Below are 14,992 nucleotides of genomic sequence, written 5' to 3' on the forward strand. Positions count from 1 at the left end.
CTGATGATGCTACCTTCCATGACGGTGCTTCTGATATGACCTCCTTTTTCCTCAACCGAGGATTTCCCCCCACTGTGGTTGACAGGGCCCTCAACCATGTCCGGCCCATTCCCCGCACCTCTACCCTCACCCCTTCCCCTCCCTCCCAGAACCGTGACAGGGTTCCCCTTGTCCTCACTTTTCGCCCCATCAGCCTCCATATCCAAAGGATCATCCTCCGCCATTTCCGCCACCTCCAGCGTGATGCCACTACCAGTCGCATCTTCCCCTCCCTTCCCCTGTCAGCATTCCGAAGGGATCATTCCCTCCGCGACACCCTGGTCCACTCCTCCATTACCCCCACCACCTCGTCCCCGTCCCATGGCACCTTCCCCTGCAATCGCAGGAGGTGTAATTCCTGCCCATTTACCTCCTCTCTCCTCACTATCCCAGGCCCCAAACACTCCTTTCAGGTGAAGCAGCGATTTACTTGTACTTCTTTCAATGTAGTATACTGTATTCGCTGCTCACAGTGTGGTCTCTACATTGGGGAGACCAAGCACAGACTGGGTGACCGCTTTGCGGAACATCTCCGCTCAGTCCGCAAGCAGGACCCTGAGCTTCCGGTTGCTTGCCATTTCAACACTCCCCCCTGCTCTCATGCTCACGTCTCTGTCCTGGGATTGCTGCAGTGTTTCAGTGAACATCAACGCAAGCTCGAGGAACAGCATCTCATCTACCGATTAGGCACACTACGGCCTGCCGGACTGAACATTGAGTTCAATAATTTCAGAGCATGACAGCCCCCCATTTTACTTTCATTTTTAGTTATTTTTTCTTCCTTTTTTTTTTTTACATTCTTTTTTACATTTTTTACCATCTTTTTTTTGCATTTATTTCATTTCATCTTAGTTTGTTCAGTTTGCTTACCCACTGTTTTTTTTTCAGGTTTGCACTTGCTGCTGTTCAATATTCTGTGTATTAACACCTAATCTGTACTAATGCTTTGTCTTTCAACACACCATTAACATATTGTTTGCCTTTGCTCCGTGACCTTTTGGTCAGCTATGTGGCCTGGTCCAATCTCGACCTCCTTTGTTATCTCTTGCCCCACCCCCACCTCACCTACTTATAACCTGTGACTTTTCTAATATTTGTCAGTTCCGAAGAAGGGTCACTGACCCGGAACGTTAACTCTGCTTCTCTTTTCACAGATGCTGCCAGACCTGCTGAGTGGTTCCAGCATTTCTTGTTTTTATTTTAAAATTGCTACTACCTCCTCCCTTTCAATGCTATTTTGTTCAAGTATATCACAATCCCCCTCCCTGATCACTACACCTACATTGTCCTTCTCCATAGTGAACACTGATGTAAAGTAATCATTTAAAACCTCACCTACGTCCTCCGGCCTCACACACAGATTGCCACTTTGGTCTCCAATGGGCCCCACTCTTTCCCTGGTTACCCACTTGTCCTTAATATAATAATAAAATGCCTTGGGATTTTCCTTTATCTTGCCCAGCCATGTTTTTTCATGCCTGCTCTTCGCTCTCCTAATTACTTTTTTAAGTACCCCCTTACACTTTCTATACTCCTCTAGGGCCTCTGCTGTTTTCAGAGCTCTGAATCTGCCATAAGCCTGCTTTCTTTCCTTATCCAATCCTCTAAATCCCTTGACATTAAGGGTTCCCTGGACTTGTTGGTCCTACCTTTCACCTTTACGGGAACATGTTGGCCTTGAGCTCTCACTATTTCCTTTTTGAATGACTCCCACTGGTCTGACGTAGACTTTCCTACAAGTAGCTGCTCCCAGTCCACTTTGGCCAGATCCTGTTTCATCATATTGAAATTGGCCTTCCCCCAATTCAATACCTTTATTTCTGGTCCATCTTTGTGCTTTTCCATAACTACCTTAAATCTTAGAGTTATCTTCACTATCCCCAAAATGCTCCCCCACAGAGACTTCCACCACTTGTCCAGCTTCATTCCCCAGGATTAGGTCCAGTACCGCCCCTTCTCTTGTAGGACTTTCTACATACTGGCTCAAAAAGCTCTCCTGAATGCACTTTAAGAATTTTGCCCCCTTTAAGCCTTTTGCACTCAGACTATCCCAGTTAATATTTGGGAAGTTGAAATCCCCTCCTATTATTACCCTATTATTTTGACACCTCTCTGAGATTTGTCTACATATCTGCTCCTCTATCTCTTGCTGACTGTTTGGAGACCTGTAGTACACTCCCAGCAAAGTGATTGTCCCCTTTTTGTTTTTAAGTTCTACCCACATGGCCTCATTTGAGGAACCTTCGAAGGTATCATCCCTCCTTACTGCAGTAATTGACTCCTTGATCAACAGTGCAATGCCACCTCTTCTTTTACCCCCTCTCTTGTCATGCCTGAAGATTCTATACCCTGGAATATTGAGCTGCCAGTCCTGCCCTTCCCTTCCCTCAACCATGTCTCTGTGATAGCAATAATATCAAATTCCCAAGTGTTAATAAACACCCTGAATTCATTTGCCTTACTTATCAGACTCCTTCTGTTAAAATAGATGCAATCCGGCCTTTCATTATTTGCTTGTGCCTTAACAGGTCTATATTTGCTCAGCCTTCCAGACTGACTTAGTTTCTCCTCTACATTTGGCTGTGCATCAACCTCTACTGTACCTCCACTTTGTATCCCATCCCCCTGCCAAATTAGTTTAACCCCCCCACTAACAGCATGAGCAAACCTCCCTGCAAGGATGTTGGTCCCGTTCCGGTTCAGGTGCAACATAACTCACCCATGGTGCCACAAACTTGGCTCTTGCTGCATTCCCCTGAGAAGCTATCTGCTCCAACAGTATCTTAAGCAGAAAAGCTGTTAGAGGGGGAGATGGACCCAGGGGACTTCTGCACTACCTGCCTAGTTCTTCTACTCTGCCTGGCGGACAGCCATTCCCTTTCTGCCTAAGCAGTCTTTACCTGCGGTGTGACCACCTCCCTGTACATGCTATCCACGATAATCTCAGCCTCGCGGATGCTCCACAGCGTCCCAGCTGCTGCTCCAGATCCGAAATGCGGATTTCGAGTAGCTGCAGCTGGAGACATCTCCTGCACACGTGTTAGCCCTGGACACTGGAAGTGTCCCTGACTTCCCACATTGCACAGGAGGAGCACTCCACACTGCCAAGCTGCCCTGCCATGACTTACCCTTAATTTACTCCCTTAAATTTCTCAAAAATTAGAGATTATTTAAACAAGGGACCTTGATTCCCTAAAAAAACTAATGACGATATTAAAAAAATTGTAGACCTTGCCTTTCTCTTTACTTTAGTTACTAGCCCACCTATTTACTGATACTCCCTAACAGCATTTAGTCACCAACCAATCACCTTGCAGCGTTCCTGTGATGACACTGTGCACTTTGTTTTCAAACTCCAGCACACCTGGGCTCCTCTTTGCTGCTCTCCCAGTTGGTAAGTGCACTAGGTCACAATCCTTGGGCTCTATTTATCTGCTCCCAGCTCCGTGTTCTTCCCGCAGGTCCGCTCCTCTCTGCTGCTCTCCCAGATGGTAATGGAGTCTTTGTTACTCTCCCCTCTGTTCTCTTGGACACTCCTACCTGCAGGTATTTCTGCAGAGTTGAATGCATTCTCCTATGACACTTCAACTAGGTGAGGCATCACCCTCACAGTTTCTCTGCCCCCTAGAGGTCTCTCTTTGTCTCTGCACATTCCTGTAAATGCTGTTAGCAACTCTGCATTCACATAGGAAGATGTGGGGTCTAACTTTTCAAATTTTTTGGGGTGTTCATCCGGGATTCTTCTTGGACTTCCTTTAACCTGCCCTCTTGGTCACTTTTCACCCTTCTCTTTCTAAACTTTTGCCAGCCATGTGCCTGCCTGTCCCCTCTTGTGCTCGGTGGGTGTCCCTTACAGTTCACCAGCCCACTGCTGGAGAGTACTAACACAGGACGTAGGGGTGCAGGTTTCACGGTAGCTTGGGGTTTCCCCTCAACCTGGCACAGGTGGCAACTCCTGCAGTACTCCACCACATCTTTGTGGTTTTGGCCAGTCAAACTGCTGCCTTATGCGGGTTTTGGTCTTTCGTATACTGGCATGTACTTCCACTGTAGTCTCGTGGGCCCTTAATATTTCTCCCCAGTAACTCTGTGTGGCACCACTAACTGGTGAACCACTGTCCACTCCTTGCCCTCAGGTCTGTGAGGAGAACTCCATTTCCTCGTTAGTACCTCATTCTTTAAAAAGTAGCAGTCAGGGATTCCCTCTGCTTCACTTTCAGACTGGGCAGTCTGTGCTAACTCTCTCAATACTGGGTTGGCTCACTGAGCCTCAGCTAAGGAAAATCCATTTAATTCATTCCCTGGGTCTCCCAACTTTCCAAAGAAAGTCTCGGACAGGCAGACCTCATGGTCGTTTGCCTGCAGTGCCAATGCAGTTTCCTCTGGGGGAGCTGGTTTGATCATGGCCTGACACACTACACATTCAGGGATTCTGCAGAGGCGTTCTCCTGTCATCACCCTGTCTCTCTGACCTCCTGCGGTCTTTCTTTCACTACTGGGGGGGTGGTGGCTACCACCTTCACCCCTGCCAGATCATTACCTAGGAGCAGGTCAACTCCGTCCACAGACAAACTAGGGACAATGACTACAGTCACCGGCCCCGAAATTAGGTTGCACTTCAGGTGCACCCAGTGTATAGGTACAGGCGTACACTGCCCTCCAATACCATTCACCACCATTCTGGTGTTCACTGCACTCTCTGGGGGAAAGGTCAGGCCTTTTCCAAGTAAAAAGGATCTAGTCGCTCCTGTGTCCCTGAGAATCACTATGGCCTTGCTTGCCCCACTAGAGGGATATGGGGTTACTTTCCCTTCAAACACAAAACCCTGATAACCTTCAGGAATCCTATTAACTTTTCCTGCACTGGCCGTAGTAAGCTTCCTGAGTTGCACTTTTACTGCCATAAAGCCACAGCTTGTTCTATTTTCTCCATCAGGGTCTGAACTGAGTGGGTGTGCCCTGATCAACCTTACCAGTTTCCCCTTTAGTTTCCAGCAGTCAGCTTTTAAATGCCCTGCTTTATTACAATGGAAGCACACAGGCCTCTGGGTCTCACTCTTGCTCACAGCACCTTCCTTTTTGGCTGGAGGAGGACCCCCTGTGTCTCCTGCTTTCCTTTCTCTTCCAGGACTGCCTGGGCTTCTATCACTTCCTACCCTTTGTCCTTTTCGGATTTGTGGGGATGATCAGGAAAGGTTCTCCCCTGGGAAATCGACTTATAAATTAAAGCAAATTCATTGGCTAGAACGGCTGCTTGCCAGGCTCCCTGAACCTGCTGCTCCTCTACATGGGTTTTTATTGAGAGTGGGAGAGAGTTTTTAAATTCCTCGAACAGAATTACTTCTCTGAGAGTCTCATAGCTGAATTGTATTTTTAAAGCCCTCAGCCACTGGTCAAAAGCCAGCTGCTTACTTCTTTCAAACTCCAGATAAGTTTGGTTGGCTTGCTTTTTGAGGGTTCAGAACTTTTGGTGATAGGCTTCAGGTACTAATTCATATGCCCTGAGGATAGCATTTTTGGTTAGTTCATAATTTGATGAACTCTCATCTGGCAACAAGGAATAAACCTCATGGGTTTTTCCAGTTAGTTTGCTTTGCAGTAAAAGAGACCAGGTCTCAGCTGGCCATTTTAGCGCCTTGCCAGTTTCTCGAAGGACACGAGAAATGCTTCCACATCTTGCTCATTTAATTTTGGAATTAATTGGGTGAGTTTTAGCAATCTTGTACCCAGTCCTGAACTGTGATCCTCCATATTGGCCATGCTTTCACTAGGGTTACTATGTCGCCCCCTAGTTAACTCATGCCGCCATTACTCTCTTCCTTCGCATTCCTTCCAGAATATTCTTTCTCTCTCTCTCTTGCTTTTCATTCTCTTCACGGTCCTTCTGGAAGGCTTTTTTTCTCCCTCTCCTGTTTCTCTCTTTCTCTTTCCCTGGCTTCTAAGTCAATTTTCCTTTGTTCCAATTGTATCTTTGCTAGCAGTATCCTGTCTAGGTCTGCTTCTAACCCTGTTTCTGCATCTTCAGATTCAAGGGAAAAATTGTTGGCCATTAGCCTTAGGAATTCAGACTTCCCAGCCTTGCCACGTACAGTGATCCCACACTGCTCAGCCATTTTCCTCAACTCCTCCATAGACAGTGCTTTTAACTTATCCCAAGTTACTTCACCCTGGTTTGGAGAGCTACTCACTTCAGTTGCAAACATGTTAGTCGTCAATCACACGCAACCACAAGAAAACCTGTATTAATATTTTGCTTTTTTTGATTGGGAACAATTTGGCTTCCCGCTGCCAATTTCACTCGTTCATCTGTGGGTAAAAATCCAGATGCTAGCACCCAATTTCTGTTATGACCAGGTGAGAAATGTGTCTAGGGCTCTTTTGCTGTCTTTATCTGGTCTTATTGTAACGGGGTTTAATTTTAAACACACTGTGTTTTGAGCTCCCCTTTTGTGAATCCTTGTTCAAAATTTTCCAATTATAAGGCCAAGAAATGAATACAAACAGGCTTTCTTTGGTTTAAAGAAAAAAGATGAAATTTATTGAACCTTAAACTCTAATATGGTTAATGCCTATGGATATACGATGTGCCCACGCTGACATGCACACATGATACACACATGCAAATAGGGACAGAAAAGAGCAGAAGAAAAGATAAGTAGACCAGTTTGAGGCAATATCTTGTTTTGGTCTTGCGTTTCGTTGGGGCCCCATGTCCACAATGGTGTCAGTTCCCTGAGAGATGAGCAGGCAGACAGGAGAGGAGGTAATTCTTGCTTCAGTTCCAGGAGAGATTTTCACTCCATGAGCACACGGCTTTGTCTGAATTCAAATCCTTTGTTGGAAGTTCAAATTCTCTACAACAGCCAGTTAGTCATGTGACAAAAACTGGTCTGACCATTTCTTCTGTGTATTGGGGAAGCAACGACTGGGTCCCCATTGTTCCAACACTGCTAGTACTATACAAAAGTCCTTCCAGTCAGGGGCTTGCAATTTTAAGTTTTAATGTTCAATTGGTGAAATGTGTGCCTCAGTCTTGGCAAGGGGGGGGTTTGCCTGACAATTTTCACAGTAGCATTTTTGTCAAAATTTGACACACGCCATATAAAGAGATATCAGAACTGGTGACCAAAAGCATGGTCAAAGGGGTAAGTTTTAAGGAGCATCATAAAGGAGAAAAGAGATGCTGAGGTGGAGAGGCCGAGGGAGGAAATTCTAAGGAATTAGCGCAGTGAAGGAATTCAAGAACCTTAGACTTGAAAGCATGACTGCCAATGGTAATTCAAAGGAAAAAGGGATGCACAAGAGACTAGAATTGGAGGAAAGTAAAACAAATTTATGCAGAAATGGTGTAGTGTAGTGTTGTTTGGTGGATGAATTAAGATGGACGGAATGGTCTGCTTGCATAAGTATCTTGTGAAAGAGGTTCGACAACATTTCTTCATAAAGACAAAAGCAAAATAGTGTGGATGTTGGAAATCTGAAACAAAAACTGAAAATGCTGGAATCACTCAGATGGTGAGGCAGAATCTGTAGAGAGAAAAAGCAGAGTTATCATTTCAGGTTTATTACGACTGAGGTGGGAGGAGTGCACTGCCTTTTCCAGTTCCACTTCTCCATAGGTCACAACATATATTTAAACGTTTATCCAGTTACCGATACGGTCAATCATAGACGACTCTTTATTCCAGAATAAAATACACCAACCAGGTTTCTCTAATAAACAACAAAATTATCAATTTACTATAAAACAAGACTTAATCAGTAATGAAGCAAAGCATTAACACACAGATTGAAATATGTAAGTTCCTTTTTTACCTTACCCCCCCACATACACACACCGGTTTACCAAAAAAATAGAGATTTCCTTTCTAGAGCTCTGTTACAAAAAAAAAGACAAAGAATACTTTGGCCACATGCTTACTAATTCTTGAAGAAAAAAGATATGGAAAGATGTCAGACGTCCCTTTTTTTTGTCTGGTGTCCAGGTATACAGTGATGGGTCACTGGGATCCTTCTCTGGAGCAATTCGTTCAGGCAGTGTCGAGGATTTATCTAGCAAGTTTTTCCAGCATCTCAGGAGAAATGCGGCAGCAGGGGTTTCAAACAGGCATTTCGGTATGAATGTAGCATTAATATCTCTATTTCTTACACTCGCTTCCAAGAGCTTTTGAAAGGGATGGAAAAGCTGGCAAGCTTTTCAAAGAGATGGAAAAGACTGAGCTGGGGTGACTGCTCTTGGATGTTTTTTAAAACTCCAACACACTGTGCAAAGTGAAACCAAAAACAATGGGCTGAATTTTACCAGCCCTCAGATGTCGGGTGTCGTGGTGGTGGGACCCAGAATATTGTAGTGGAAGAGGCCCGCCACGATCCCCGATGTTGTATATCCCCCGCCCCATTTTACTGGCGGTGGTGGGACCTCGGTGTAGCTCCCTACACCTCAGCGGCGGAACCCCAATTTAAATATGTTAAGCGCTACTTACCTTGCCTGATTATGCATCCCGCTGCTTGTTACTCCTCAGTTCTTGATATTTCACTGAACGGGTGGCTGTCACGTGCTGTCCCGTTCACGAATGAAAGAAGCCGGTGGTCCAGCAGAAGAGGGAGCGATTCCAGATAGCGCAGGTAAGTCTCTGTAAACTGGGATTTCAACTCTGCATACTTGAAGGGAGGTGGGAGGAAGGATGCTGTTATCGTATCTCAATTCAGCAGGTATGAAGGGAGGGGGGAATGGGATTTTCAGGGGCATAACTCGGCAGGCATGAAGGGGGGTGGGGGGGGGATGGGATTATCGGCGGCACAACTCTGCATACTTGAAGGAAGGTGGGGGGCGGGGATGGTATTACTGGGGGCACAGTTCTGCAGGCATGAAGGGACGTACTACGTACCCTCCCTCCGTAAACGGTGTCCGCTCTACGCCATTGTTTATTTTTGTGAGTGAAGAAGCAATGGTACTCCAGTCATCCTGTGGGTGGGGAGGGTGCCAGAAATGGTAGGTGTGTAAAGGTTATCTGGCTGGTGGGGGCAATCAATGCAGCTGGTAGAATTCTTATGTGGTCATACTGTACCACTCTTAGTGGGAGCTAAGTTGGACAATGCCGTGCCATGCCACATAGTCGATCCATGAAAACATCTGATGTACTTGTCAACAACAATGCCTGCCCTGTTAGGAACCTCCGAATAAGTGAAGGATACAACTTTATTTGTCACATGGAGATGGGTATGGCTCATCCTAGATTGTGTGATCCGCTTCTCCTGAGGATTTATATGCACTGCAGGCAAAACCAACAGGCAGGTGCAGCCCACATAGAGGCCCCTGGTTGTAAGCAGCAGCCCCCAAGCGGAGCTCGCCACTATACAATGCAGCGCATCTACAGGTCCCGTATGACATGCCAGTGGATGTTAGAGTGCCTGTGTCAGAAGCGACTGTGGATGTAGAGAGAGGTGGTGACACATCTCTGTGCCCTGCTCAACGATGCCCTGCAGCCCATGGACTTTGGACATCCTATGCCTGTGTCCCTCACAGTGACAGTGGCTCATAACCTTTACGCTTGTGCATAATTTCAGGGGCCCACCAGAGACCTTTGTGGTGTCACACAGTCAGTAGTGCACTGTTGCATCAGAGAGGTCACCGATGCCCTGCACCGGAGGGCCAGTGAGTATATTCGCTTTAGGCAGGCCCAGAGGGCCATCGGTTTCAGCACCATCGCTGGATAACCAAAGGAGCAAGGGGTCATAGACTACACCCATGTGGCCATCAGGGCTCCCACCAGGCTACCAGCTGCAGACGTTGCCATTAAGGGATTCCTCTCAATCTAGGTACAGCTGCTATGTGATCACCGGAGATGCTTCATGTAAATATGTGCCTGTTTCTCAGGCAGCTTCCATGACACCTAGAACCTGTGCTTGTCCCAGATGTCATTGCTGTTCATTGAACTGGCTCAGATGGAGGCGTGGCTTCTTGGAGACAAGTGATACCACTTGCAGACATGGCTCTTGACACCAGTGAGAGACCCCACCACTGCTGCAGAGGAGAGATACAGCACCAGCCATGGTGTTACAAGAGTCACCATTGAGCAGGCGATCGGCATGCTGAAAATGCACTCCCACTGCCCGGATAGATCAGGTGGTGCCCTGTACTATGAGCCACAAAGGGCAGCTCCTTTCTTTGCTGCTCGCCGTGCACTGCACAATTACACATCCAATAGGGGGCAGGCCTGGCATGATGACATCAGCAGGAATCCTCTTCGGACTCACAGCAGGAAAAGCACATAGGAGGACAGAGGCTCCACTCCAGTGCGAGTAGTGAGCGAGGGATGCATGGCAGCAGCTTATCAAACAAAGGGTCTCTGCTCCATAGGAACCACCATGAGCTTTGCAACCCTCAATAACCTGCTGTGCAGCCGTCCACATCTGCAACATCTTTGTCTGAACCATTAGAGGCAGAAGCAGACTGAGCCATTGTCCATGTTACTGCATCCATGGAGACGCACATGAGTAATACTGGCATGGCAATGATATTCTATACATTAGCAGTTCTGAAAGGCCTATGATGTAATGGGAGGAGACACGATCAGTACATATTTGCACACTTCATTCACACAGTAAAAACAACACACATTAGTGAAGATTTAGAGATTGAACTTTTCAGTGTGGTGTCACCCGTGCAGCCTCATTTGTGTCACGGTGGTTTTTGGAAACGCTTGCGGGTGCTCCTTCGTGGTGCTACTTCTGCGACAGCAGCCTGACTGAAGTAAGGCTGGTGATCAGATTGCCCTTTGGCTGTGGATGACTTTGGCAGTCGTACTCTGTGCGCACGAGGCCTAGGGCCCTGGCTGGCTGGGGGAATGATAGGTCATCCTCTTCCGGCATTTAACCTTTGAGACTGGATGAGCCCACGGCTATTTACCTCCTCTGCCACCTCCAGCCAGGCTGCCTTGGTCAGGCGGGAGGGCCTCTTCTTATCATGGCTGGGGAAAAAGGACCTCCCGCCTTGCCCGCATAGCCTGGAGGAGAGTGAGCAGGGAGGCATCACTGAACCTTGGGGCCACCCTAGAGCACCCATCTGCTGTCTTCGGTTTATGCCCTGGTCCTTTTAAATGCAAAGGTGATTCCACAGTGTAACTGCTCTAACTTCTGGCTGCAAAGTTTTTCTTGCACATGTTTGAAAACTAATGCAGGACTAGTGAGGAAATCTGTGCTGTTTCCTGGTTTTTCATCTATGACATGTTCACGTACGCTTTGCTTCTGCAGCAGTTGATCATAATTATTGATGTAATATTTCTCGTTTGCAATGCAGTTAGAATATATTTTCCTGGTTCTTTAAGAAGTACACTTAATTCCAGTTACATGTTGTTTCACATAAAGTTAGCAGAGAAATGAATACAGATTCCAAATGCACATTAGGCTGCGGCTTTTCACAGTCAGGTGATTACAAGCCCACAATATGTAGAGATTCTTAAATTATGCTTTCATTTCTGTTTATTTACCTTTTATGATACAAATCAATCTCACATCCTGGTATGTGCAAAATTAAGATTATTCACCCAGGTGCAATATGCCTACAAGAAGGAATGTTACACTTGAGTGGAAGAGGAGGATTGCAACTCCACAGGACACTGGGACAAAACAGAGCATGTATGTGGCAGTAAAGCAGAAGGTGCTGGAGAAACTCAGCAGGTCTGGCAGCATCTGTGGAGAGAGAAGCAGAGTTAACTTTCAGTTCTGTAACCCCTGCTGGCTATTTATCTGAAGACAGGTGACTTCCAGTTCATGTTTGCAAACCAAGTCCAAAAGATGTTCTGATGACTTTTATAAAAAAAAAAGGAAACACAAATTCCAGCAGCTATGGATTCCTTTTTTCAGTTTTAAAACACAAGTCCTCAAAATTTAACACAAAATGGAAGTACTTTCGTAACAGGTTGATGACCTTTCATCAGAACTGCTTGAAAGGTTATCGACCTGAATTGTTAACTCTGTTTCTCTCTCCACAGATGCTGCCTGACCTGAGTGTTTCTAGCATTTTCTGTTTTTGTTTTTTTATGAAGCGTTGAAGCATTGAATGCTTTGTACTGCAATCATTGCATATGTTACTAGAAACGTGATCACCCTCCATCAAAAACGTATTCAGGTGTTAGCAATAGGAATTGCTTTGTACTGCTTTAGCAAAGGGTTGGCACAGGCACTCTGGTCAAACATCTCCATGTACATCACTGCTAGAAATCAAGTCCTCAGTTGACCACTCTTTGGGGATTATGGAGGCAATCCAATTGAAATGTACTTGGGCCACTCAATTTATGGTTTACAGAATACTGTCTTATTCAGTTCAACAGATATATGAAATACACAGCCAAATAACAATTACATCATCGGTCCAACTTATACATAAATGCTAATTCGGAGTGCTACAAAAAAAGTAGCTGCTTTTCTAATCTTAAAAGCTATGTTAATCATCTTCATTTTTGTGCCCTTACAGCTTTTTCGTCTTCTTTACTTCATTCTCCAAAAAAGACAATTTTATTGCTTTTTCATCTTTGATGAGGTCAATTTCATCCCCAAATGCCTGGTAGCTCTAAGGAGTCCTTCATGAAATAAATCTGGCAATCCCAGTCCTGTTCTGAATTGGCATGAGCACAGGAGAAAACTGTACCTTATTTAGCAGGCATTGCCAATGTCACGGAGAGAGGCCAGAGGGAGGTGCACATAAATGCACTAGCAACACAGAGTTCAACTAAGTAATGAAATCAATTTCATTTCTCATACTTTGCTACCAGCAACAATTGGTGATTCTTCCTCAGGCAGTTCTGGTCCTGAATCTGTTGCTCCACATCTCACAGTTCCTTCTGACCCTTTTCAGACATCACAACCATATTATAATTATTGATGTGAAAACGAGTTTTTTCTATGCATGTTTTCTGGGGTATAGCATCAGTCACTGCTTCTTGATTCTTATTGTTTGAAGTTCCAGTTGTGCCATGGAGTGGTTCACAGACTCTTCAGGGGTTAGTTAGTTAGTTAGAGATACAGCACTGAAACAGGCCCTTCGGCCCACCGAGTCTGTGCTGACCATCAACCACCCATTTATACTAATCCTACACTAATTCCATATTCCTACCACATCCCCACCTGTCCCTATATTTCCCTCCCACCTACCTATACTAGGGGCAATTTATAATGGCCAATTTACCTATCAACCTGCAAGTCTTTTGGCATGTGGGAGGAAACCGGAGCACCCGGAGGAAACCCACGCAGACACAAGGAGAACTTGCAAACTCCACACAGGCAGTACCCAGAATTGAACCCGGGTCGCTGGAGCTGTGAGGCTGCGGTGCTAACCACTGTGCCGCCCATATCATGGTCTTGTTGTTCTTTCCAGCATGGTAATCCGCCATCGTATTCCAAAGAATGCAAGTGTACTTATGGTCTGAGTAAGATTGCCAATTATGTGCTTATTAGTGTTCAATTAGATGTAGTTTTACACTGCATTTCCATGACAAATTGGAGTGGGACAGAGATGGCCAAATTTATTTTATGTTGGACTCTCTGTCTGCAGACTGTATTTGATCCATATATGAATAATGAAAGACCAGTGTTCCCGTACATGTGGAAGGATGTTCTCATTAACAAAATGTAAAACTGAACATTTTTTAAACTTAAAAAGATAACCCAACCAACATGTATGCAATTACACAAAAATGCAATTAAATAATACATCACGTAAAAGCAGAAAAATGCCAATTTGGCTTCAAGACAGGTTGTGCAAAATTTTTCTCAATCTCTCAGTTCGGGCAGTTGGTTCACAGAAAAAGGCATGTTCTGCAAACAGATCTGCATCTTCTATGGATTCAAAACTCACCTTGGTGTGTACTGTGAATGGGAGTATTGTATCATAGTATTAATAAAACAAAGAACAAAGAACAGACAGCACAGGAACAGGCCATTCAGCCCTCCAAGCCTGCGCCGATCTTGATGCCTGCCTAAACGAAAACCTTCTGCACTTCCGGGGACCGTATCCCTCTATTCCCATCCTATTCATGTATTTGTCAAGATGCCTCTTAAACGTCGCTATCGTACCTGCTTCCACCACCTCCCCCGGCAGCAAGTTCCAGGCACTCACCACTCTCTGTGTAAAGAACTTGCCTCGCACATCCCCTCTAACCTTTGCCCCTCTCACCTTAAACCTATGTCCCCTAGTAACTGACTCTTCCACCCTGGGAAAAAGCTTCTGACTATCCACTCTGTCTATGCCGCTCATAACTTTGTAAACCTCTATCATGTTGCCCCTCCACCTCCGTCATTCCAGTGAAAACAATCCGAGTTTATCCAACCTCTCCTCATAGCTAATGCCCTCCAGACCAGGAAACATCCTGGTAAACCTCTTCTGTACCCTCTCCAAAGCCTCCACGTCCTTCTGGTAGTGTGGCGAACAGAATTGCACGCAATATTCTTAGTGTGGCCTAACTAAAGTTCTGTACAGCTGCAGCATGACTTGCCTATTTTTATACTCTATGCCCCGACCGATGAAGGCAAGCATGCCGTATGCCTTCTTGACTACCTTATCCACCTGCGTTGCCACTTTCAGTGACCTGTGGACCTGTACGCCCAGATCTCTCTGCCTGTCAATACTCCTAAGGGTTCTGCCATTTACTGTATACTTCCCACCTGCATTAGACCTTCCAAAATGCATTACCTCACATTTGTCCGGATTAAACTCCATCTGCCATTTCTCCGCCCAAGTCTCCAACCGATCTATATCCTGCTGTATCCTCTGACAATCCTCATCACTATCCGCAACTCCACCAACCTTTGTGTCGTCCGCAAACCTACTAATCAGACCAGCTACATTTTCCTCCAAATCATTTATATATACTACAAACAGTAAAGGTCCCAGCACTGATCCCTGCGGAACACTAGTCACATCCCTCCATTCAGAAAAGCACCCTTCCACTGCTAC

The sequence above is a fragment of the Heterodontus francisci genome, chromosome 1, assembly GCF_036365525.1.
Source record: "Heterodontus francisci isolate sHetFra1 chromosome 1, sHetFra1.hap1, whole genome shotgun sequence".
In the NCBI taxonomy this organism is placed as follows: Eukaryota; Metazoa; Chordata; class Chondrichthyes; order Heterodontiformes; family Heterodontidae; genus Heterodontus; species Heterodontus francisci.